Below are 27,008 nucleotides of genomic sequence, written 5' to 3'. Positions count from 1 at the left end.
AGCAAGACACGTCTGTAGCGATCAGCACACAAATATCATTAATAACACTGCTCAACAGGAAATTTGAAATCAGAGATGGCTTAGTGTGTCCAAAGCACATTTTTGATGCTGGTTTTACAAAATATCTTTCCCTTTTTCTAGCAAACCAGGTTTGACAATTTTCATTTTTGTTTTCAAGTTTGACACATGCTTGCGCAATATAGATTTCACCATGCAGTGTAATTTATACCTATGATGTTTTAGGAAGAAAAAAAATCCACCAGTTGCTGAACCTAAACCTTATTTCTTAAATATTACCGGTACTTAATATATTACTACATATATTATTGTGAATAAATTATTATTATTATTACTATTAAAACCCGACGTGCTAGAGAAAAAAATACTAGAGCAGGGCAAAAAAAATAACATTAAAAAATTCTTAAAATGTAATCATCTGTGCTGAGTATAATGACATTTTTCATGGTCTTAGGCTAGGTTCACACCGCAGAAAAATGCGACCCAGATCAGATTCTTTTTTTCCATATGCGACCTGTATCAGATTTTTTTTATGACAGGCTGAACTGCTCAATTCCAATATTTTCAAATGCGACCTGGGTCGCTTTCATATGTGGTCCTGGATCGGATACGTATCCGATCTTTTCCAATGCGACGGCAGTCTGAACGGCCTGGTCGCATATATCCGACATTAATCTCATCCGGAGCCCAAAATGCGTTCTGCGCAGGCGGAGTTACAGCGCTGGCAGTAGGGGGATCGAATCCGCAAAGTTGTTTTAAGTAACACTATTGACTTTATATTTTACTTTAATTTAATCCCACTTGAAACATGAAGCATAAAGTGGACATTTATGGCGATCGTAGCCACGGGTCAGATCGATTCATTGTTTACGCACGCTTATGACATGATATCATCGTTAGTAATGCCTCCATGAAATGAGATATTAAAGCGTCACCTCGTGATTTTCCCCAAATACTGTATTTATTTCTACCTCCTACCTAATCGCTTGACTGTATAAATGCCCCGACACGCTGGACCACATTTACTTCCGCAAACACAACGTCCGGAGTGACGTCGTCTCTTCTTCTGTGCATGCGGGTCACTTTTGTGACGCATGTGTTCCTACAGCAGACAAGACTGAGGTCGCGTTTATAATGTAACATGAACACTTACAGAAAAAAATGTGATTTTTAAAAAAAATCTGAATTGAGCATTAAGACCTGCGGTGTGAACCTAGCCTAAGATTCATATTCTGAACTGCTCCAAGTTTTTTTTTTGCTCCTACCACACACTTCAAACACAAACTTATTAAAACTTTTGAACACATTGTAAACATATTTGAACACATAGAAGTAGAACATATTGTATGTATGGTAATTTTTGTGCCTTTGAGGGGCGGGGTGTGGGAAGTGTGTGTGAGTGTTAGGGTGTGAGCTGTGGCCAACAGCAGCATTCGCATGAGTGCAATCATTGCATTTGTGTTTTACTGTTCTGCCGGCATCGAATAAATGGTTGAAAAGTTAGACAACGGTGGCTGTCCTTTCCCACACGTGAGGGGATTACAATTATTATTTTTCAAAAAGTGAACTAGAGTGGCAGGGTGCAAATGAACCACAAGGGAAAACACATTCATTTTCCTTTATTTACTATTTGGGTGATGGAATTCTAAATCCAAACACATTGTGTTACTTTAGAGGTTCCACTGTATTTCCAAATCAATTTTATATGTCATTGGCTTTTCTCATAAAACTTGTTGGTTAATCAAAAGTTTCAGACAGTGGTCATAAATGTAATTATTGCCTCCCATCTCCTCCGCAAAGTTCGATGAGCACAAATGAGCATGTTTTGACATTTGAAAGAGCCTGGAAAAACTAATTGCACATCATTTCCTCTAATAACGCGGGAAACAGGGCGTCATTGATCGGGACTCAAAACAGAGACAGCTTATTGATTGTGCTCCTCTGCTGATGGGAAATACTGACACTGTTTTAACTTTGTTTTGTTTTTTTTGGGCGTGTGGCTCCACATGCTGTACACAACAATTCTTTAGACCACGGGTCTGCCTTCTTGTGTCTCGTCCCGCCTTCCAGTTATTTTTTTATTGTCATATTTCTTGCGCTCTCGAGCAACCTCATATTTCATAGCCTCTGGCATAGTGGGTCTAAATTCTGCTCTATGTAACACAGTAGACTCCCTTAAGTTCTGGAATGGTGAGGCCAATTGCTTTATTTTGCCGGAGGCTGAAGAAAAGAAACCTTAAACCAATGCTGATAACTTTCATGTTTGAGGCGCAACCAACTTGAAAACCAAAGTGATTGCGAGCATTGTGAAGCTCTACATACTACATAGAGACACTCAAACGCAGACTAACCAGCCAAGCGGACTGCGGATCCTGACGACTCATTAGGCCCCGTCCCTTAAAGTCCCTCAAGAATATGTTCCCAGTAGGCCCACAACAAGAAACAAGACATTCTGAGAAATATTGTGTTTGTGGATTAAGAATTAATCCAGCCGCTTTAAAACATCTCAGCGGGCGGCCATTTTGTCACTTTCTGTCGACTGAAAATGATATCATAGCTGCTCAGGGCTCAGGAAACAAACAGTCACGGCTCAGCTTCAGAAAACGGGAAAACCAGTGATTGGTCGTTACCTGAGCCCTGATCAGTTGTGATGTCATTTTCAGTCAACAGAAGTGACAAAATGGCTGCCCACAGAGATGGCTAAAAACGGGTAGATTAACTCTTATTGCACAAACGCAATATTTATCAGAATACATTGTTTCAACTAATGGTCTTACATGGAACATATTCTTGAAAAACATATGTTTGGGTTGACTTCCTGCTTTAAAGACACACATGCCAAATGTCATTTTTCTCTTTGTTAAAAACGTGTACAAAAAAGTGTGGTTTTGTGGGGGCTGGTATGTATTAACGACATTAGAATTAATGTCATTGGGGAAAATTGATTTTCTGTATGGGCACTCGTGACTTTGTTGACAGCTTTCAAGGTACTATCAGAGGTGCTCTCATACCTTAAAGCGAATGCCACGAAGTTGGGACAGAGTGTGACGTATAACAACAGACATCCCCTTCTCCCACCCTATTGTGTCTAAAGCAATTGTTGCTGTCGGACACGATTTAAAGACAAGACGAGATTTTACCAGATGCAGGCGCCATTGATCAGGGCATACTGTGTGGTTGTTGCAACATCTCACCTTGCTGGGTTCTGTGGAAAAAACAAACGAGGTTAATAGTAAATCTCATAGGACTCGGTTTCAAACAAAGATCCCGACTTGACACAAACGGTGAAGAGATGCTGCGATGTCGTAGCAGGGGACATTTTTGACTTCCTACACCCATACTGCAAAACCAATAAAGTTGTTCCCGGTCATCACCTTTAGCCTGTAATGAAATACGACTATCCACAATGGAGTGGTCACCTCCAAAGATGACAATGCACCCTGGTCTGCAGGGCATAGGGGGCTTCAAATGTGATGGACTGCATCCAGATAAGTTTAAAAAGCCACAAAGTTCAACTGCTAGCAAAACTGCTGGCATCATAAAATAAAGCTATCTAGTAGACGCCTGCCTTTTTGCAGTGATAAATGGGCTCTGCACCAGTGACACAAGCACAATAGCCCACAGCCATACATTTCCATAACACATCCACTGTGCATAGAAATAAACGCCTCCCTCAAAAAGACATCTCCTTTCCCCATTAGGCACAAAACGGGTAGTAACTGAAACTAAAAAGTGCAGAAAAGCATGTGAATCTTGAAATTAATCAATTATAAATTATAATATTAAAATTTTAACACAAGGCTGGAGAAAAAAAAATCTTGTAAACGATCGCGGTATATTTGTAAACTGTCTCCCATTTATTAGGAATTTAGTAATGGAAAATGTGGAACACTGAATAATGTGGGAATGTGATCATTTATTTGTGTGAAATTAAAATGGCTTGAATTGGTCGAGAAATTTCTAATTTCCAGAGGGAACAATTATTCAAAATAGAGCAGATACAAACTAGAAGTAAGTCAAGGTACTACGGTATTTGTGTACAGAAGAGTGAACAATATCTTGGCCATTGTCATCAATTCACATCCATTCTGCCAATAGTGCTGTTGCCTACTGTATATAAACAGTCTCCAAATTGTTTTGCATCTCTGGTCAAACTCTTTCCATCCATGCCAACTCACATCACAACGTAGGTAGAAATTACTCAATTACGTGACAAATTTACATCTTCAGAATCATGATGAATACGGCATGATGAAGCAGTCAACGACAATTTCTTTCCACTCGCATGATCGATTGAAAGTACGGATTCATCCATAAATGCCAGAGTGAGCACAATAACATCCCTCCGCTGTATTATTGAACAAGGTGACTAATCTGCATCTACTCCACTTTTAGAAAAAAAAAGGCAGCTCGATCAATAAAAGGAGTATGGTGGGGGAAGTAAAGAATATTGCTAAAGCACTTATGAAATGAACTATTTAGTTGAGTTGCATTCACTGTATGCGAGTTTCATTTCATAATGTTCAAATGTAACATTTATAAAATAAAACATTTAACAGCTAATGCTAACGTGGATACCAGCAATACTACTCATTAGGGGTACCTTGACTCTCAAGTTGAACTCATTCCATCACCAAGCTCCTAACTGAATTTACTTTAATATAAAAACCTGTTTTCCTCCACCGAAATGAAGTGAAACGTCATTAAATGCGGCGCACCACCCGCGCGCTATAATCTCGTCATGATCGTTCGCGCCACGGCACACATGCACCGTCTATGAAAACAGAGCTTTATATTTTTACCAAATTTAAGGAACTTACATGCAACACATAGTCACACAGCCCATCAACCACCAGCAATTTTTCGCAGAACATTTTTCTATAATTGACGCTAACATGGTTACAGTTTGTATTTTTGACCTCCAAATCAACAGAGGGCAATGTATTATGTAGAGAGCGTCACAAACACCAAGTTAAAAGAAACTTCTGCAAGCATGATATCCAATTTCACTCCGTTTTACTTGATTTGCTTTTCATCATCTTTTGTCTTGTGACTGAAATAATTAAATCAACACGACACAGCCCCCCTCCCCCCCTTCGGCCACATTCTGTGTTGAATGTGGGCCGTTAATAATGTGCGTTAGTCATGCAAAAGGGTTAGCTTAGCGGTCCAAGCGTTTAAAGACTGCAGCAGTAATCTGTCCTGGATTTACCTCTGACGCAAAATGTAGTCAACGTTACTCGTTAGTTGTCCTTTGAAAGTTATAAATGAGGTAGTGACAATGCTCGAATGATTGCCCTAGCTCAAATGATGCATTGTGAGTCACTGAAAAAACAGCCAATGATTCATGTAGCAACCATGTGAGGAGTAATGCCGACGTAATGAAATTACGGTTCATTGTAGTTTTACAGATTGTAAAGCGCAAAAAAACTGGTCGGATACCACAGGGGTAAAATGTCACACTAGTAATACTCTATGAAAATATTGGCAGAATTTAATTTGTAAATTTAAAATGTTGTATTAGTGCTGCTATTAGAACTGTGATTTATGTACCGTAGTCATGTACGGTACTGTATACATTTAATATTCCTGTTAACCGCTTCTAGATTAGGGGTGGGCAACTCCGGTCCCCTAGGGCCGCTATCCTACACGTTTCAGATGTTCGCTCCTCCGACATACCTGATTGAAATGATCAGCTCATCAGTAAGGTCTGCAGAAGGCTAATAACGATCCTCATAGCGGCCCTCGAGGACCGGCGTTCCCCACCCTTGTTCTAAATTGTTGACACAATGCTGCTGACTATTATTTGTGGGATTTAATACAGGCTTATTCTGTCCTAAAAGAAATATGTATCACAGTACAGAATAGTGAGTTGGAATGAAGTGGGGCCAAGATAACATTATCATCTTACCATATCCACACCCCAGAAGTGTTTCATCTTCACACTTCGCACCAGCAAGTCCTACTTAACCTTTCCTGGAGCAGCAACGTCCCCATCTGCTCTCACCTAAGGAGGAGTTGCTCTATTAATAAAAAGCAAAGAGCACACAGGTGTGAAATATTTCTTCTTCTTCTTCTTCCTCCTCTTCTCCAGGCTTCAAGCATGCGAGTACTCCCTCTGTAGTTAATTGCACTTCTAAGCTGATGCGATGGCCTCCTCCGGTCTATTACGTCGCGCCTGGCTATGTCGGAATTGTCTGCGCTGATGCGAGTCACTCCAGGAGAGAAATTCAATTACCTCCCGTTTCTCTGCACAGTCACTGACCGAGGTATGACTGATGTCTGAGACACACACAGATTCTGGGAGACAAAAATGATGGTCACAATGTTGAAAACATTTGAATGAAAGGCTGATTTTCATCGTCATAAGTGATTCGTCCTCTGCGAACGACTGTGGTTGCGTCTCAACCAAGAAACAAGATTATTATTGCGAAACTCTTTTATTGGACATCAAATAAAACTGTAAATACACGGCTCTCCGCTTCGGATATTCCGCGCAGGGCCTCCTGAAATAATCTCATCCCTGAGCTGTAAACCTCTCTTGCTATTGATCTATGAATGCAGTTTCTTTTAAAGTTGTCTTCCATAAATGGCAAATAAATATTGCACACAGATTTTGGCTGAACAGATTGCTTTTGCAATGTAATGCAACAAACAGGTAATAGTATCAGTACAATGATTGCAACCACTGTCACAGCTAATTGCCTCCTGCAATCACCATCCAAAGGCAAAAGTACTATTTTGCCAATTATGTGTTCAAAACAGATGCTTAGACATTCATAATCCAGGTTTGGCTCATTAACACTCATTCACTGCCATTGACGGATGTATTTGTCTTTTCACAGTCCAGCCATTCAATCCCAGGAATTTATATCGTTTTGTAATTAAAAAAAAAAAAAACGTTAGGGTAAAAGAGGGTCTGAAAATGTCTGGCAGTGAATGAGTTAAAACAAAGTAACAGTGACTTATTGGTTACTTTAGCCACACAATTTTGACCAGCGGAAATCAATCTGATAGAAAATATACCTATATTGATAATGGTCTGCTCAAAACAATACCTTTTAATTCAACTTTGGTTGATTAAAACAAAATAGTGACTTAATGGCCAATTTAGTTCCCTAATTTTGCATCAGCCAGACTAAAATATACATGTAATGTCAATTACCCGCTTAATGGCTAAATTACTTTTTTTATTTTGACCTGCAATTATCAAACAGACAGAATATATACCTTCGTTGCCAATCGTCTGCTCGAAAGATTTTTATATTTTTTTTAATAGAAGTTTGGTTCATTGAAACAAAGTAACAGCCAATTCACGGTTAATTCAGCACGCTGATTTTGACATGCACACATCAGTTATATTTGGTTTAGTAGACTCACTGTCAATAACGCACCAATGATTTCATGGATAGTTCAGCTATCTTATTGACCTGCATGCATCAACTGTACTAAAATATACTTTTAGTGTGAATCACCTGCTCAAAATGCTCCTTACATAATCCAAGTTTGGTTCACTGAAACAAAATAAGATAGACAGACAGGTTGAGACATCTTTCCGTACTTAAAGGGTGAGGTGATGTCATATTGGCACCAGCGGGTTTGCGAGTCAGGGGAGTCATTACCAGTGGATCACATTCCAGTTAACATCGAGTGTGGCGGCCGAGCGGATGTTTCCTAAGACTTTTCCTCTGATTTCATTGCTCTTCAGCCGTGAATTTAGATAATCAAAATGGCAGACGGCCAACTTGTCAAATGCTCACCCTGGCCCGCCGTTGTTTTTCTATTTTTATTTTTTTGGGCTTTGACATTTTTATTCAAGAGCGTTTACACTAAGTGCTTTTTGTCGTATGAAATGCCTTTGTCGCGGCCCATTTTCGTCCCACCGAGACAACAGTTACCGAATCAAAGCGAGATCACAATTGTCACAATACCATTTGCGTGTTTACTACCGTATCATCCTGTCAATGAAGGAGGGGTCACAACTGACAATGCTGTCATTTAGAACCACAAACCACACGGATGTTTTATTGCGTTTGAGAGACAAAAAAGAGGACTTTTCAAAATGTGGAGGAATAGTTTATGAAAGAATCAATTGCCGTTGGTACTGTATCCAAAAGCATTGGGAGGTTATTTTCAGGGCCAAGTACTTGTTCAAAACATGAGGACAGCTGCCTTTCATCAAGACGGGGGCATTTTGTCACTGAAGAGCCTGGAACATTATGTCGCTCTAACGCAAATGCGGAGATATCTTAAATGCCTTTTCATGCTCGGCATTCATGCATTTCTTTGCTCGGTAAATCACAGTGAAAAGGCGTGAAACAAACAAAAAGGCACTGTTTATTCAGTCTAGATGAGTTTGCCTTCTGAAGAATGAGGAATGGGTTTAGCAATTAAATGTGGTTAAATAAAAGAGAGAAACGGCAAATCAGTGGCTAATCCAGGTACCTAAATTTGACCTACAGTACACTCAACAACCAGATTCTGTGACAGTGACAATATATTGTTGGCAATCATCTACTCAAGACATTTCGTCAATAATCCAGGTTTGATTCATTAAACCAAAGTATCAGAGATTAAATGGCTAATTTCATTAGCGGAGATACCGTATAATGGCTAATTTATCTACCCAATTTCAACCTCCATGCATCAGTCTGGCTAAGCGAAAATATGCCATTGTCAGTCACCTTCTCGAAAAAGCATGTAAATAATCCAAGTTTGGTTAATTTCAACAACAAAACAACCCAATTTAAAAGCCTATATAACTACCAAAATTCTACCTGTACACATCCATCAGACACCTATTTTCTGCCGCTGAGCCATGATTGGTTGTTACCTGAGCCCTGAGCAACTGCGATGTAATTTTCAGTTGACAGAAATGACAAAATGGCCGCCCCCTGAGATGACTAAAAACAGGTGGATTTAGCTGTTTACATTTTATTCCACAAACGCATTATGGATCAGAATACCATGTTCAGACTAGTGAAGGCGCAGAGAACATATTGCAAAGACTTTTTGGAGGTTGACTTCCCATTTAATAACTTTCAACAAATCCTGCGCAAGTAGGCTACACTTTTTGTAAAAATTGTGGGATAGCATGCCAGTGTGCACCTCGTTTGCTATTTCTGGTTGACCCCGGGCAAATTTTTACTATGCATAATGGCATTGTTTTTCTCTGTGTCCTCCTCGTTGTCCAATGTGTGTTTATTGGTCAGCAGTGAGTTTGCACAACTTAGGTCTCATTGAACAAAACAAACATACCCGTGTGTTGAAAATGTTGTCATTAAAGTGAAATTAGTCAATATAGAGTTGTATTTTTCAGCTCTTATGTGTTTTTCAAAGCTGAATAATCAAACTACACATGTAAAATTAATCAAGCCTATCTTTAATAATCTACTCATAATGTAACAATTTGAGTCCAAGTTTGGAATCAATACAATAAAATAACAGCTATTTAAAGAACAATTAATTACATGAGATGAACCAGCCTCTAATCAATCGAACTTGGTTCAGTGAAAATACCGCATAACTTTGTAAAAAACGTTACTATTTTAATACGTTTGGTTCCATTAGCAGAGTTGTAATGGCTAAATAGCTACTGGCTCCCACTCGAGTCAGTGAACTGTGTTCCATTTGAAATCTATCATGCCTCCGAATGTACAGTATGTTCCTTCCGTTTCATCATCACAGGAAACCCACAAAGGATCGGAATGATTTTAATGCAGCCGAGAGCCTCACTCCTTGCAAGACGAGGAGTCCCATTTTGAATTTATGTAATATTGCTTCGAACGCCATCAGTCAACCTGCAATTGGCTTCTCATATCAGCCACTCCACCATGTCCATGCGGCCCGCCCCACCTTCGTGCCGCCAACAATGTGTCAGGCTACATTATTAAAGTCCGGTTGGGCGTCTATTGATTGGCACCGATGCCCTTGAGGGAGTCGCCGTGTTTTGGGCGGCGTGTCGGACACACTGAGTCATAAACGCACAGACAGGACGTCAATGAGCAGTAAACACTAAGGTATAAAAATTATCTCTCCCCACTGGTGCTGTTGCTGCTGTAATTGGATTCACATCACATAAATACACAAAGGTCAATGGGCAATGTCACAGTGCTAAAACGATTGTACTCTACACGGGAGCTTTTTGTAAACAAAGGACTTTGATTGGGATAATCAGTGATTGCCAGGGGGGAAGGAACAAAGTACAAATACTTTGTTAGTGTACTTTATAGCTATACATTCTACTTAATGAAAACAGATGTAAAGAGAGGTAAAGTCAAATGAGATTATAGGGCTGAAAAAAAGAAACGGTAGCAATATGGAGGAACGCGAACCAGGGAGTGATGACAAACGCGACGAAACAGATTGACAGAGGTAAGATAATGCCCATTCATTTTTAAGAAAATTGTTTGATGTTGTTGGCTGCAGGAATGATTCGTGGTGAATGCAATGTGTCCTTTGCCAGCCTAAAAAAACACAAGCTTCTAGTACTCAAGAACAACAACAGAAAGGTACTGTACTGTTCTTTTGTTTTAGCTAATTTTGTATTTTTTTGTTCGTCGTTTTACATGAGCAAATTTATGAGAGCATGACTTTATCGGATGTCCAAATATATTTTGCATTGTTCAAGTTAAAGAGGGAAAATTATTTTGTGTGCACATGTTTTTTTCCCCACTATCGTGCCAGGTTAGCAAAACAGGTATAGCATACAAAAAAAAAAAAGTGCTAATAACCAGCCAAATTCTCACTTTTTTTGTCTCCATAGCCATGACCCATGAGAAGTTAAGAACCAGAATGTTTTATGAATTGTTTTTTGACTATGAAGATCTGTTCTCTTGTTTTTACACTGAAAGTTAAAAATTGAGAAAACAATGTCCAGGCTACAGTTGATCCTGGAACATATTATTTCTTTCTATTTTCATTATGTACTCTGGGGATCCCTCCCAGCTCCGCTTGGGTTTTCATCAATTTAGTTTCTGTGATGACTGCATAACAACAACAAGAGTTTTAATGAGTACACAGTTGATATGACTAATAGCTCTCTACTGGGATAATAAATAAACAAAGGCGAGTTTATGGAGTCTTTGTTCAGGGTGCTTATTTAAACAGGCATCCTTGTTGTTGTAACGCCAATACAATTTCATACATATGTGCATATATGTATAGTTCTAACTAGCACCATTTCAGCCCACAAAGCTGCTAATTATGTGAGGAACCCCCCGACACAGACAATAGCAAGCCGTGCACCCACTTTTACATCCCCACAAAGATGGTGCACCGCCTCTCCCCGCACGCACTCAAAAAAATCACCATAGACAGTAAAGGCATAACATTTACTTTCCGTGCACCCCAGCACCGCCGTGTTTGACTATGGATACCGCCGTGTGACATTGTTCGTGAATCACTGTTGAGGAACGTACGTCTTGGACACAACTCAGCATTTTGTGTGCACCCCCTAAACATTGTATAGTAAACACCAAAACAAAACAAAGCAGCAACTTGTTGAAAAATATACCATATAATTTCATCCGCTAGCATAATGCTAATATATCATGGAGAACACTATCGATAGGCTACCAAATGACCATATATCAATCAATCAATCAATCACATTTTATTTATATAGCACTTTTCATACATAAAAATGCAACTCAAAGTGCTTTAAAACATTCAAAGCAAAACATAGAATTATCTTCAATCAAAAGAAAAGATAAATTATTTAAAAGTTGTTGAAAGCCAAACTAAAAAGGTGTGTCTTGAGCTTCCTCTTAAAAATATCAACAGTCTCTGCAGACCTGACATCCTCTGGCAGGCTATTCCAAAGGTGAGGACCAAAATGGCTGAATGCAGCCTCGCCATGCATTTTGGTCCTCACCCTTGGAATAAATAAAAGGCCGGCGCCAGAGGACCTCAGGATCCGCGAGGGCTGGTATGATAAAAGCAAATCAGATAAATAAGATGGCCCAAGACCATTAACACATTTATAAACTAATAAAAGTACTTTAAAATCGATCCTGAAACACACAGGGAGCCAATGCAGCAATTTCAAAACTGGCGTAATGTGCTCCCGCCCTCTGGTTCTCGTCAGCACCCGAGCGGCTGAATTCTGCAGTAGTTGCAGTGGTGAAATGCTCTTTTTCGGGAGGCCAGAGAGCAGGGCATTACAGTAATCTAAACGACAGGAAATAAAGGCATGCATCAGCACTTCCGTGTTAGCCTGAGAGAGAAACGGGCGGACTCTGGCGATATTCTTAAGGTGATAAAAACCAATCTTGGTTACATTTTTAATATGAGGAATAAAACTGAGCTCAGAGTCAAAAATGACGCCAAGGTTCTTCACACAGTGTGAGGGATTAAAAATGTGTAGTTTTGGTAAAAGCTTCTCTCTCTGACCTTCGGGACCGATAACTAAGACCTCAGTCTTGTCCTCATTGAGCTGTAGGAAATTATCTGCCATCCATGACTTGATATCTAAAATGCAATTTAAAAGGGTATCAATGGGTCCTGTGTCATCAGGAGACACGGCAATATACAGCTGCGTGTCATCAGCATAGCTGTGAAAGCTGATGCCGTGTCCCCTGATGACATCCCCGAGGGGAAGCATATAAAGATTAAAAAGTAAGGGGCCTAAAATCGAACCTTGAGGAACCCCACATTTAATTTCATGAGTTTTAGAGGAACAAGTATCCATACTTACAAAGAAATATCGGTCTGTGAGATAGGAATAAAACCAGTCAAAAACAGTACCAGAGATGCCCACTAGATTTTTAAGTCTATTTAATAAAATTTGGTGATCTACTGTATCAAAAGCAGCGCTTAGATCCAGTAGCACCAAGACTGTGAGTTTTCTCACGTCTGCAGTGCACCTAATATCATTTAAGATCCTTAAAAGAGCAGTCTCCGTACTGTGGTTCATCCTAAAACCAGATTGATATTTCTCCAAAATATTATTTGTATTTAAAAAATGATTCAACTGGATGAAAACCAGTTTTTCTAAAATCTTACTTAAAAACGGTAAGTTGGATACGGGTCTGTAGTTATTAAAAACGCTCGGGTCAGAACCGCTCTTCTTCAGAAGGGGCTTCACCACCGCCGTTTTAAAGGCAGCTGGGAAGACGCCTGTCTGAAGAGAGCAATTGACTATATTTAAAATTTGTTCTTCAAAAAATCCATAAAATGTCTTAAAAAGAAATATATAATATACTGTAGAATAGTCTTTCCAACATCTGCTACTTTAACACGAACGCAGAAGAAACACATAAACACAGCATACATTACAGGCATATATTCTCTGTACACTGTACGACGATTACTGTAGCTCATGCTGCGTTGACATTATGTGACTGGCGGCCACGGCAATCACACTTCAGGCCACTGGGGGGCAAAACAGGATGACATCACAACGTGGGGGCATGGAACAAGCAAATGTGACAGGCTACGATTGCTGTAGATGCCTGACATTATTTTTAAGTTGTCACCAAATTTGCCACGGCAGTCACATGTTGATGAGAAGCCTAGCAAAGTGAAACAGGCAAGCGCAACACAACTTCACACACTTAATGGGGCGAAACAAATGTGAAAGCGAGTTGGTACGGTTTGTGACAGGTTGGACCCTCAAGCAATAGCAGCGCATAGAGATACTCAACAGTCTATATTTAAAAAAGTAATAAAGTAACGAATAAAATTGTTAAACAGAAAAAGAGCAAAAACAGGGAATATAAAACGCTACCAAACAGGTAGGGAAAAAAATAAGTGAAAAAGTATGGTGCAGGGCAAAAAGCACACAAAAGCACCAGAACAAAAAGTAAAGACGAGAAAAACGACTCACCGTGATGGGAAGAGGGATCAAGGAGGGTCACCAGGAAGACGCAAAAACTCATGGGAACACGGAAAAAAAAACAAAGAGTAAATCCTACAGGGAGTAGTACATAATATTACGGGAGCCAGACAGGATGCGAAACAATAAATGGCTGCAAGCAAAGGAACAAGAGGAACGATCTGGTGTCTTCCAGGTATGCATGCAGCACTCAAACGGGAGCTGATTACCAACCGCGCAGGTGCGTGCCTCCTTGCTCACTCAACACAAGATAAACTATAAAAAACACAGGTAAAAGCCAGCTAACAAAAACAAAACAAATCAGACGGAACATAATCACGAGACGGGAATCAATATGAATTGCCCTTGCTGCTAACCTTGCTTTTTTTTATTGAGCCAATATACATCACAGTCTAAATATATGTCATGCTCAATGCATGTATAAAAGATCCGTCCTTCATCAACAACAAAATAAATAAATAAAAACATTCTGTAATTTTTTTGGGAGTGCAAAGTGCTCTCATAAAATTAACATTCAAGGAACATTAAGTACAAGAATTCCTTTGTAATTTTTTTTTTTTTTCCAACAAAAATCAACTCATCCAAGATTTTAATATTATATATATTCAGCTACTATCTTTTTATTCCTGCATGTCATTCAGAATCTCCAAATTATTACGCCTTTTGTAGTGTTGGGCAGTACACGATCCCGTACAAGCGCAACAAAGTGACAAAGCTGTCATCTTGTGGTGAAAGGTGACATAATTTATGACTGGATACTGTAGCTAGCTCTGTAATGCTAGCTAGATAGCTAGATAGATAGATAGATAGATAGATAGATTCTTATTTAGACTAGTTTGAGTACATAGAACATTTTATTGCAAAGAAAATATTTGACTTCAGGTCTTTGAGCGGCCGCAGCATCTACATCCACTAGAGCTCAGTGCAGTCCGGAATAATGCAAGCAAACGTGGTACTAGACTCTAAATTCAGACTTACTCTAGCCTTTAAAAAGGATCATGTAAAAATCTGTTAAATAGCGGTGACGCGACATATTGCGGAGGTTTACTGTAATGCTGTTGCCCTGTTCAAATGATGCCGGTAATGTTGTAGTCACAGTCATTAGGGGCTGTGACAAGCACCACATTTAGAGTGAAGATGGGCAATTAAAGGAGCAGTTTGCGATTGTTGCACAGGAGGCTGCCTTTAATAGTGATAGTGGCCACCCGCTATGATTGGAAACGACTGTTTGTGTGGGCTTATTCTTTAATTACACTGAATGATTTCAATGGTCTTTGTTAGGGCTTTTCCAGTGGAGCTGGTCTAGTCTTGTTGAATTTCAGGCTATTTATTTATTTATTTTTTTGCTGTCAACATTTTCTTTTGTTAATGCTATCTTCTCACTGTTACCTCCCAACAATATCCCTCTCTTGCATCTGTGGCATTTGGAATTCTGGCGGCGGCGAGTCGGCGCGTTCCACGAGATGATTTATTTCTTATTTTCGGCGGCGTATGGAGGTGCCGCGTCACCGCATCACTCGACAAGCATTGAGATAGGTTCAACAAGTTGATAAGAAACAAGTTATTTGAGTGGCGGGGAGGGAGAGCTGCCAGGGATATGCAGCCTTATCACACCCATGCATTATCATGCTTTTATTTTCAATTTTTACTCATGTGACTTCTGTCTTGGAGCATACATTGAAGGAGAAGGACATAATGGTTGTCTGGGTCAGGTTTTTCTGATATAATGCAGGGAACTGGTGACCGACGTGGTGACCACAGGTAGACCCCAAAAAATCTTTTCTAAAAATAGTTCACCAGTGAGATGCATCTGAACATTTTTGTTCCTATTCTTTTTTCTTTTAAATCACATTTGCGCCCATGTAAATATGGAAATGGCAATATTTGAAAACTTAGTATAGGCAAGACAAGGCAAGTTTATTTGTAAAGGACAATTCATGTACAAGAAAATTCAAAATGCTTTACATAAAGCATTAAAAGCATTACAGAAAAAAAATTAAAACATTATAAAAACCACAATAAAATCATATAAAATAATTACCAGTAGATTAAAATGATCAAAACCAAGGAACAGCCTAGATAAATTAAAAGATAGCATGCAAATGCGGATTAAATCAAGAGAATAAAGGATCGATTGATGAAAATGCTGCAGTAAACAAAACTGTTTTCAGCCCTGATTTAAATGAACTGACAGTATTAGCGGACCGCAGGTATTCTGGGAGTCACTAGAGTGGACAGTTATTTAAAAGTTGCTTTCGCCTATATTAATTAATCTAAATTTTAAAAAATATGTTTTAACCCTTTCATGCATTAATTATGATTTATTGTTATTATGTAAAATATAAATATATTTTTTAGTTTAATTAATATAGGCGAAAGCAACTTTTAAATAGCTGTCCACTGTAGTGACCACTTTGCATGAAAGGGTTAAAAAAGGACAGTGACGTATCCGCTCTCCCGGTTCTGAAAGGTAGAAAGAAGCAAGGGCGCTCCCGGCTCTAATGGTAGAAACGTGGGTTAAGTGCTCCCGGGCTTAATGGGTTAAATAGAAGTAGTCCAAGAATGGACCCTTGTAGAACCCCGCATGTGATCTTTGTTCGCACAGACTCATCAATACCAATTGAGACAAAGTAGTCAGTATATTTCAAAGGTCAGTATCGTGCACATGACCAAACCATCGCATTCGTGGAGACAAGAACAGCCATTAGGAGGTTATTTACTCAAAAAAATAATTTCAGCAAATTTGTTATTTCATAAGTGTGTATAAAACTGGGGTAATCAGTGCCCAAGAAGAAGCAGTTGTTTATAAAAAAAATGGTGACCCCTTTATTAGAGATAGGGTTAGTGAGTGGAGTTAAGGTCAGGGCATAGGTTTAGGGTTAGGGTCCTAATTCAGCTGCAACATGATGGGGTTTAGGGTTAGAGGTCAGTTTTGGGGTTAGGCTAGGGCAGGGAAATTTGGAGGACTCCCGTTGCAAGGGAGTTCTCAGGGCATCTGACGAACGCGGTATGCATAAAGCCACAATCAGATTGGACTTTATACCTCATTAAATGACTGTAGCTAACAAAGTGCATAGAGTACAGTCCGAGTGTGGTGAGAGAGCTGTTTACCACACAATGTGCTCTCCACAGGCCTGTCACTGCGAGTCCTCCTTACCACCTGAATGCCGCCGCCGCGACTCCATCTGTCATCGGTGGATGAAAAATGCATGTTGAGGAAGACGGAGCAGCAAAGAGAAAGGAGCCGAGAGCTCCGATGATGAATGAAATGTCGAGCAGTAAACGAAAAACCTGTGTTGTTTAAAGAACAATTTAAATGGCAAACGTTTATCACATTTCAGACACCTGCGATAGGTGACAATCTGCCATATAGAAACTATAAAAACCTTTTGTTCAACATTGTTTTACCCCTCCCGCACACTTAAAACACTTTATTTGAACTTTTTAAAAATATTCCTTTGTGCCTGGTTTCACGCTCTCGCTTTAAAGAAATGGGACACTATCGTATAGCATCACTTTGAGGAAGTAAAAAGACTCACACTTGCACAATATTCAAAGCGGGCTTGCTTCGAGCTGTTTATTTGTCACTCCCGGTTGCGATTGTACTGTAAAACTGACATATAAAACAAAAGAGAAACAAACATTTCATGTTTAAACACAAAAATGTTCAACCAAACCATTCCATTTTGTTGAAAGTACACTACCTTAATGCTAACAAATAGTTTGAATTAGCATAGACGGGTTAATGAAAATTAGTATAGATATATGGTAATTATATCGATTTTATTTTTATGGAACCTTTATTTAACTAGTAAAAACTCACTGGTATTAAAAATAGCTTAGCAGCACAATTAACTCATTCACTGCCATTGACGAATTTACTTGTCTTTTCAAAGTCCAGCCATTCAATCCCAGGAATTTATTTATATTTTGTTCAAATTTGTTGAAATGTTAGTGTAAAATCTGAAAATTTGAAAATATCTGGCAGTGAATGAGTTAAACAGTTATGGACAGACAAGCAACAGCCGGACACACTGAGAAACAAATGAATGAATGAAACCATTTCAATTTGATCACAATCATAAAAGTCCAAAAATCTGACATCTAAAAACCGTGGCGTCTGCTTCCCAGTTGTCCAACATAGTCTTAAATTGAGACCAAATCATGATGTTTCAATCCTGTTTGAAAATTATTCTCGGAAAAGGGAGGAGCAAACTTAAATGCCTTTTATTTTTTGAAGTTCAGTTCTGATCCTTGGGAGGGACGGTAAAAAAAAAAAAAAAAGATCCAGAGAACGACAATGATAGACTTCAGAGTTCACTTGGCTAATGAAGGTTAGAAGGTAGGAAGGCAGAAGACCAAGAATTGCTTCATAAAAAAGAACGTACGCAGCTACGTTTTGGTCTACACGTTTGCAAGGAGGAGAAACCAACCCAAAGATAAATACTTCAACAGCGACGACTTTAATGTACACAGAACAGCAACACATACAAGAAAGCAATCAACAATACTCATAGCTACATATAAATCTGGCCTGTGGGAAAAATGTATATTAACATGACAAAATAAACGGCCATTATATTGAATCTAAGTAAATTATGAATTTACTTCTACATTAACGCTGAGTGGAGTGATAAACCACAGCTGTGGTTGCCGACATAGGAAAAGAACTCGTAAACTGAAGACTCCTTACACTACCCCCATCTTAAAATATATGGAAAAAAATTGGGAAATGAAACAAAAGAATTATAACATCTTTGGCGTAAGTAACAAATAATTGCGAGAAAAATAAAAGAGAGCACTGTCAATCACGGACCTATCGCCCCGTGAAGTATAATTTGTAACAAAAAAAAAAAAATTGCCGGCCCCTTTGTGTTTCCCTTATTTAATCTCCCAGCTGTAAAATGGAACCATTTTCTTGATAACGCCACTTAAAAAGATATTAAAAGGTCAAAATGATTTGGATTGCTCTTTCATCTGGACTTTTTTTGTTCTTGTTCTGAACAATTTGCAAAGACTCAAAGGCAAGTTCAAGATGAAAGAAAAACGAATGCAATCAAAAAAGTCTTTAAATCCCCTGCAGCCCTTGACTTGACGTACTCAACGGAGCCACTTGAATACATTCATCAGTCGCTGAGAAGATTCGGCTTGGTGGTTGTACAACAAAACATCTAGCAACCAACTGTCACGAAAAAAAGGGAGACGTTTATTATGTATGGAAAATATGAACAAAACTAAATAAACTATGTGATGCCGGAAAACACTATTGTTAGTAGTAGTAGAAAATAAAATAAAATAGAAGAAGCTAAGCTAACTGTTAGCTTGCCTGGTGACTACATTGCTTTTGCAACTGCTTCTCTTTGTCATCTTTGTGGTTGGGAATGACTCGCGAAACACTTTCAACACAACAAGTCGCTACTCTATTAGTCTCCGGCAACAGCACCGGCTACAACAAGCTTCCTAACCTGCCATCGTCAATAGTGAACGGATTTAACACCCACAATTCTCGCCACTGACCGACACGTCATTACGGTAAAAAAAAAAAAAAAAATGCAGATATCATATCATATCATATCATATTATCTGAACATACTCCACAACACAGGACACAGGATAATCTTTCATAGACAGCCGTCAATCGGGTCTTTGCAGACTTTGTTCACTAGGGAGTGAAATTACTCAAATTTGGACCGATTATTGCTATGTGTGTTGCCCACTTTATACACAGCATAGCAAGCTCTATGGTGAGTCCCCATTTATTGTGGAGGATACATCGCGGGCCCACGCGCAATAAGTGAAAAATAGACAGACCGTACAAAACACCACACACTTTAAACACTTTTAAAAATATGAAACCCCACCTAAACTTGTCAAAACCCATTGAAAAACTGTCACAAAAAACAAAAGGCAATTAAATGGGATATATTTTAACACCAAAACGTTCAACCAAACAATATAACAGCCAAAGTGTACTCGCCTAATGCGAACATATCACATGGAACGCCAACGCGGAAAGTGTAATTATAAACTTCAAACAACAGTGCTACTTTAACACACATGGAGCAGAAACACAAACAAACAGGAATACAGTATATTCTCTGTGCTCTGAGCAGCAATCGATATTAAAACAGCAAACCATGCTCCTGTATAACACTGCGGGTCTGAACAACGAACCCCAATTTAGTGGAGGAAAACAGTAAACAGAATGAGCAGTGTACATTCATCGTTTTCATGACTCCTGGTACGTTTGGCACCAGAGATCGCTCCAGTTAAAGTTGAGAATGTTTTGGACACAAAGGCGGCCTTTCGAAAGTCGAGCTATTATTCCTGGATTTCTTGCAGCATCTCCACCTGTTGCATCTCCAGTGTTTTCATGTTTTGACAATTTCTGTAGATTTATGACCTCCTTATTCATTCATGAGAACGTTTGTGTTCACACACCGTCAAAAGGTTCCCCCCGAATACGAATTTCATGGAGTCTGCAAGCATCTCCCGTTTCATATCCACGAGCCTTCGAGCATTGTTCTGCCATCAGCCCCCGACCCTCGCACCCGCCCTCCCTACCACCCTAGCCGCTACCACTGTATACATCACAATAATGTTAGCGCTGACACTCCCTTCCGCCGGCATTCATCTGGAACTGAATTACATAAGCCATTTACCAGCAGGTCCGGGTGATGGATGGCAGGGGCCCCCGGCCAAAATAGAATCCGGGGCGTCTCATGACATACGACGCCGTCCATATTCTCCATCGTTTTAACGGCGATATGATCCAAAATACGTACGACTTTATTATATGTGAAGGAACAAATCAAAAGACAGATTTTGCAATACAGCAAAGTGTGACAGTGTCATTCTGGAAAAAAAAAAGCCAGACTGAAGACTTTTTGTTTATAAGCAACAATTTGTCAGTGTAGTAGGTCCCACATTACAGCTCCATCTAGCAATATGAATGTCGGCGGGTGTGTGTGTGTTTATGTGCACATTCAGTATTTGATTGCAGATAGAATTTAGAAGTGGCTGACAAATGATTTATAGCTGCAATCTTACCAGGCTGTCATTGCTCTTTATTCGGCTTGACGTTATGGTTGTGGTGGTGGTAGTAGGGATGTGTTTTGCGTCACCTGGGATCGAGGGGGAGGGGCGTTCCAACCTGATCACTATGTTACCCATTAAGACAAAACTACACATAAAGCGTAGCACGGTGTTTTGATATGGAACCCGAATTACACGGCATTCTGAATTTTGCCGAATTGTAACGTCACAATTCAGCTAATTTACATAACAACCGCTGCATCAAGCCAATCTCAGACAATGACTTAGCAGCAAGGCTGGCTGAGATTCCGAGCACAGGTAGCATCGGTGGAGTTTTAACACAGGTTAGCATTAGCTAACACCAGTGATTGCTTCTGATCAACAATAGCTACTCATTGTTCGTCTAAATTGTTGACTTGGAGGTGCTGGGTTATTTATGTTTGGCAATGTCATGTGGTACACCGCTACAGTAATTTACAAGAGTAATTTGGGGGCTTGGTATGATTGATATGGTATGTATGCTAAACTAGGCGGTGCTGCATTATTTTGTCGGAGGTATTAGTATTAGCAAACAACTTCTGAAAATCATCATAAAACTTGATTGGTCGGTGGAGTTACGGCGGGCGGTGGTGGTTTTTGCAGTTACTGAGTGACAGTATAGAAGACAGGGGTGACTTGAGTGATGTGAGGTACACAGATTAGCGTAAGTGGCTTTGCGCAGGGTAAGCGCAGCTGCAGTGAGTTTTGCCGGATAGACAGATTAGCGTTAGTTAACAGTGCTAACTCCTGATGAACGACACTCAATTGGTCAGCACACAAGGCCATGGTCTTCATGAGAAGTACTGACAAAGAGTTTGAGAAAGTAAAAATTGAGAGAAAGTGTCACAAAACCACTAAAAAGTCTCTTGAAAGTGAAAAACGAAAGGTCAGCTAAAGAGAAGAGCAACAGAAAATTGGTTGGTATCGAGCTGAGCACACGTGGTGCCAAACAACATTTGCGTCTTGCCAAGTTGCTTGCGTCAGATTACGAGGCGGATCCGTTCTGACTGGCATCCACTCTTTAAACTGCTGGTTTTCGACTTAAGACGTAATCTATAAATGCGATCTAGCCCGATGGTCGTGTGGCGGTTTTGAACTCTTCCGCGCGATAAGAGGGGAGGCAATGAGGAGTTTGTCGCCTCGTGTGTATCTCAGCATCCGCCTGTTTTTAAAGGTCTTGTAGATATTGATGTCGGATCTGCCGCATCTCCTATTCGCAGGCTCCTGAGGGCATTTAATAACTCGAGTGAGCTCGCTTAACGCAGGATGAACATGCTGTTCCTTGTAATATTTGTTGAATTGTAAAAATTGCATTTGCAGTGCCTCCTATTAAGATGGGTCTGTCAAGCTGAAATTGACTAGATGTATAGAATATTGTGTGGATGTGAATGGAAAAATCAGTATCGTATTAGATACTAAATACATACAACAATGTGCGGAATAACTATTCATGAATAAATACTGTATTTGCAGATGTGAATGGCAAACTGTACACGAACTATATGCGGACTAATATAAACAGAACTTAATGCAAACAGCAGCAAGCGTAGTCAGCAGCATTGTTTGTGGCAAAAAAGGTATATTACAGTAGCCATATACTGTACAACAGAGTCTGGCATTTTACCAAACTTGTCTGGTCCGTCATTCATCATACGTCAGCGGCCGCGGGGTACCCGTTCACCATTTTTCGTGACGAACTGAATTGTCACTGTCAGTCCGTCATTCCTTCAGTCAGTCCCTCAATTCAGTCCATCAGTTAGCCCGCCAGAAGTCAGTTGGCCCGTCAGTCGCTGCCCCCAAAAAACGTCTGAAAAATGGGTGTCTGCCAGAGACGGACTAATGGTCCATCAGTGACGGACGCAGTGGAAATGCCCGTCTCTGCTGTACAATATGTGAACATGAACAAGAGTATACAAAGTATACATTGATCAACTATATCAGGGGCTTAGTCATTTGAGAAAATGAGTCATTTCAGAAGTATCGCACTAATCAGCAACCAAGAAGTAGCTCTCAGCTTCAAATAGGTTGGTGACCCCTGAACTATAGTGTACATTCATTGAACTGTACATTTCGTTCGGTTCTCAAATATCAGAAATCGGAAATGCAATCGCATCACTGTCACCGAAGATTCTGGGCATGGCCTGCTTTCTTTCCTCATTTTGGGGAGGGTATTTCAGCTCAGCAAAGCTTCTCCCGCATTCATATTGGGGAAGAAATTGCAGCACAAGCCTGCCATCGAGTGCTGCTACTGACAGGGGCGAGATGCTTCAAGCAGGGACGCGTACACAAAGACCTTTGACGGACAGGCCGTGTTTTTGTTCCGCAGCAGTACGGCGGGGTCAGTGTGAATTTATGGCGAACATTGTGAGGCTTTTCTCGCGGATTCAGAACACGGCTCGCCGGGGATTTCTCCTCCTGGAATATGTCTGTATTTACTTGTCTGGCTCCCATTGCAAACTCATCAACACAAGTGCATACTTCTGTCCTCAAATCATTTTGGTTCGCTGCACCGGAAAATACTTTGACTTTTCTTGTTGGGCCGAAACTTTTTCTGTCTTCCCTCCGAGCGCTAAAGTTCGGTTCAAAAATGAATTAATTAAAAGGCAAAACATTCATTTATACAAATTTTCTTTCAAGTTGCTGCATACAAATTGGTTATTTTGGTACCTTGCAGACTTTTTTACATGCTCCCAAAAATATATGGTTTTGGATGAAAAAAATATCGATTTACAGGCATCGTCGCAAAAAAGTGTTCACAGTAGTTATTTTGGTATGTCTTTACAGCAGAGACTCAAGAAATATAAATGCGTGCAGTACTGCTTGTTGAAAATGACAATGCAATTGAGTTTTTGTGGAATGAGGTGTTCTTATGTACATTTTGCAGTATTTACAGAAAAAAAATGAGGTGCTGTATAGGCCAAAAATAACATGGACCTCCCATATTCACACAAAAAAAAGGCGCACACAACAAAAAATCTCTCCCTCACTTTGAAAAAGTTATCTTAAGCCCTCTTAAACCAAAATCGTGCACACACAGAGAGCCTTTTTTTCTTTTTTTTTGAGAGTCTAAAATTGTGTGGCAGAAGGCAAAATTCTGTGTGCGAAAGGAAGCTCAAATAGGCAAGCTCTATTATTAAGAGTTCAAACTTTTGCAGTTATTTCCTGCTGTTGTTAGAGAATTCTGTGCACGTAAGCATCATTGCGTGCGTGTTGTGTGTGCGTGCATGTGACAATGCATCCGACCTCCTGCCATTACTTGCGCCGGTCGAGTGGCCGGTGTCCAAAATGATGAATTGAAAGTTGCCAAAACTATCTTCCCCGGTTCAGAATCCACGGAAGGAGAAAATTGGCCAAGACGTTTAAGGCAGCAAGTATCACGCTCGCCATTCATCACGAGGGGCTGTTTGTGTGCGTGTTTGTGCGAGGTCCCGGTGGGGGTGAGCGACTTAATTCACGCTTTTTAATTATTAATCATTTCAGTTTATTTTAGGGTAATTTGTGCACTTGTGGAGTTCAGCGTGTGCATATTTTTGTGCGCACTGGGATGAAACGCAGAGACACAAAGAAGAGGAAGGAAGCACAGTGACTCATATCGTGTTTTATTGAAGTGAATCTCATTGCATCGCATCACAATTGGAGTAAATCTGATTTTAATTGAAGTTAATTGTAGTGTATTATAATTGGAGTGAATCGCATCATATTTGGAGGGAATGTTGTTGTATCATAATTGCAGTAGATGTGTAATGATTAATCACTAACCGATTACCAAATGAGTCAATGATTATTTTGATAATCAATGAATCGTTTGAGTGCTTGTTTACGTTAAAGTTATCCAAGTCCTCGAAATTTCAGCATCTCAAATATAGATATTCTCAGGTGTATGTAATCCTCCATGAAAGCAGTATCTTTGTGTTGAATCCAAATAAAACATTTGCAAACATCTGCGATTACTTTGCAAAACACTTATCAACATTTTTGCCCATTTTATGACGTTACGAACCAAACCAGTAACTCAATCTTAATTTTTATGCACTGTCAATTTGGGGGAAAAATCCTGTTTTTTAACATTGGGACGGAAATTAAATTTTTATCCGATTCATCAATTAAATGACGAATTAATCAACAAATTGATCAACAGATTAATCGATTATGAAAGAATCGTTAGCTAAAAGTGAGTGGATCTTATAATATTGCATCTCAATTTGAGGGACTTTTATTGTAACTGGAGCAATTTATATTTATTTCTTTACGTTATTTTTCATTATGCTTCAATATGTTTTTAAACAATACAGTGCTGTTTTGTTTTTTTTATTGACAAAAAAATAAAAAACTGTGTTTTTTGAGGGGGGCTAGAACTGTTTCATGGCATTTCAATGAATTTCATTTGATAAACTGATTTCATACACAAGCAAATTAAGTTATGAGCTTGGTCATGGGACAAATGAAATTCATAAGTCAAGGTACAACTGTAATTGGAGTGAATGGAATAATATCAGTATTGAAAGGAATTGCGTCGTAGTTTATGTTAATCATATCGAAACTGCAGCAATTTTTTTGCATCATTGGTAGTGTATCAATAGCATATGGGAGCCTCACTCCCCCACTCACATCCCAATGAAAAGATGCTGCAGACTTTTCCTGTGTTCACGTATTTTCTTGGAGAACATACCAACATATCAGGTGTAACTTGTGTGGAGAAAGTTGCGCTACTGTGCCTTGGCGTGGGTGTGTAAGTATGACGGGTTCGCTGCATCATAAGCACTCCCGAGCGTACCAGCAGACGACTCGTTACGCAGTCGGTAATTAGGTTGGCGCCTCGTTCCTCCGCTGTCGATATACAGTACACATCATATCCCGACTGAAGGCGGGAAAAAAAAAATATACTTTCATTATGGTTAGCGAGGATTATTTTTAACCTCCACATGCGACATTTTTCGGGCAGCATAAGCTTGGAACCTCGGGCGCCGTTCATCCTGTAGCAGGCAGTTTTGCACAGCAAGCGGCTGGAAATCCACCCCGAAGACGAGCACCTGCGGCACAGCGAGCGGTCGGGATAAAAAGCGCAAACAAGCACGCGGGAAGAAAATAATAAACAGCATCGTCTCCACGCTGAGTCTTTCTTACTTCTAACTCACAGTGCAAAACATTTGCCTGGCTATATATATATATATATATATATATATATATATATATATACATATCAGAGGGAGGTTCCACTTTTTAAAATCAAACTTGCGTCATTCATTTGCCCCACTGGAGTGCAGTAAGCCATTAAACATCTCTTCAAGGAACGCAGAAGATTACATGAAAACAATCACTTGCCCCAAAAATGGATAAATTACGTAATCTGACAGAAAACATGAAAAACCTCCATTTCAAAGTGTTGAATCAAGAATTAAAACCATTCATCCGTTCACAGCGTTCCAGTACGCTACACAAAGTTGTGCTGCTAGCCAAAACAGCAGCACCTCCTGATGCGCGTCAATTTGTGGAGTCTTATGTGTTGGAGCAATTAAAGATGATTTTATGTTACTTGTTCTAATAGTAACATGACGGGTGCTGGAGACATATTGTGTTGGACACTGAGAGAAAAAAGTTGAAAATACGTTAGCTTTGAAGACACACGGCCAAGCAAAGTTAAGAAGTCGTGGAGAAAAAGTAAGACGGGAGAGAGATGACGGAGTGAGTCAGAAAAGGTGAATTGAGGGAATTTAATGACTGCATAAAATATATGAGGTGAGATGAGATATTCCGGGAAAGGGAAGATATATCCGTTTCATAAGCGCTCGAGTGGAGGCAGCTTGATTCAGTCAAAAAAAAAAAAAAGCAGATTTCAAAGAATCGTCAGTCACACTTTTTTTTTTTTAGACTTTTAAATCAACACCTGTCACTTGTGCAGTTGTCAGCAGCACATTTCTATTTTTATTTCGTAGAGCATTTTTCAACATTTCTTTAAAACAGTCACTAACGTTGAATGACACACATACACAGAGTAAACACAACAGGTAGTGTACGATGCTCAAGCGCTCATGCCGCACTGAATTGGGACATTTCAGACCTATGAGAAGTATTGAATCGT

General features: G+C 39.6%; 2 protein-coding genes across 2 annotated transcripts in view; both read right to left on the bottom strand.

Moving 5' to 3' along the window:
- LOC147147354 (netrin receptor UNC5C-like) overlaps positions 1-14,099 on the bottom strand; it is a 262,736-nt gene extending 248,637 nt beyond the window's left edge. Inside the window, exons 1-2 of the mRNA XM_086029738.1 lie at positions 13,847-14,099; positions 3,159-3,223 (exon numbers count right to left, since the gene is read on the bottom strand). The gene's annotated coding sequence lies outside the window, so the exon portion shown is untranslated. The remainder of the gene's footprint in view (positions 1-3,158; positions 3,224-13,846) is intronic.
- An 11,440-nt stretch (positions 14,100-25,539) lies between these two features.
- stpg2 (sperm-tail PG-rich repeat containing 2) overlaps positions 25,540-27,008 on the bottom strand; it is a 64,372-nt gene continuing 62,903 nt past the window's right edge. Inside the window, exon 14 of the mRNA XM_086029741.1 lies at positions 25,540-25,959. The gene's annotated coding sequence lies outside the window, so the exon portion shown is untranslated. The remainder of the gene's footprint in view (positions 25,960-27,008) is intronic.

This window comes from Filicampus tigris, chromosome 5 (assembly GCF_054856515.1).
Source record: "Filicampus tigris isolate MCC_2025a chromosome 5, RoL_Ftig_1.0, whole genome shotgun sequence".
NCBI classification, from domain to species: domain Eukaryota; kingdom Metazoa; phylum Chordata; class Actinopteri; order Syngnathiformes; family Syngnathidae; genus Filicampus; species Filicampus tigris.
The sequence above is the reverse complement of the archived record's forward strand: the minus strand, read 5'-3'. Positions and strand labels throughout refer to the sequence as shown.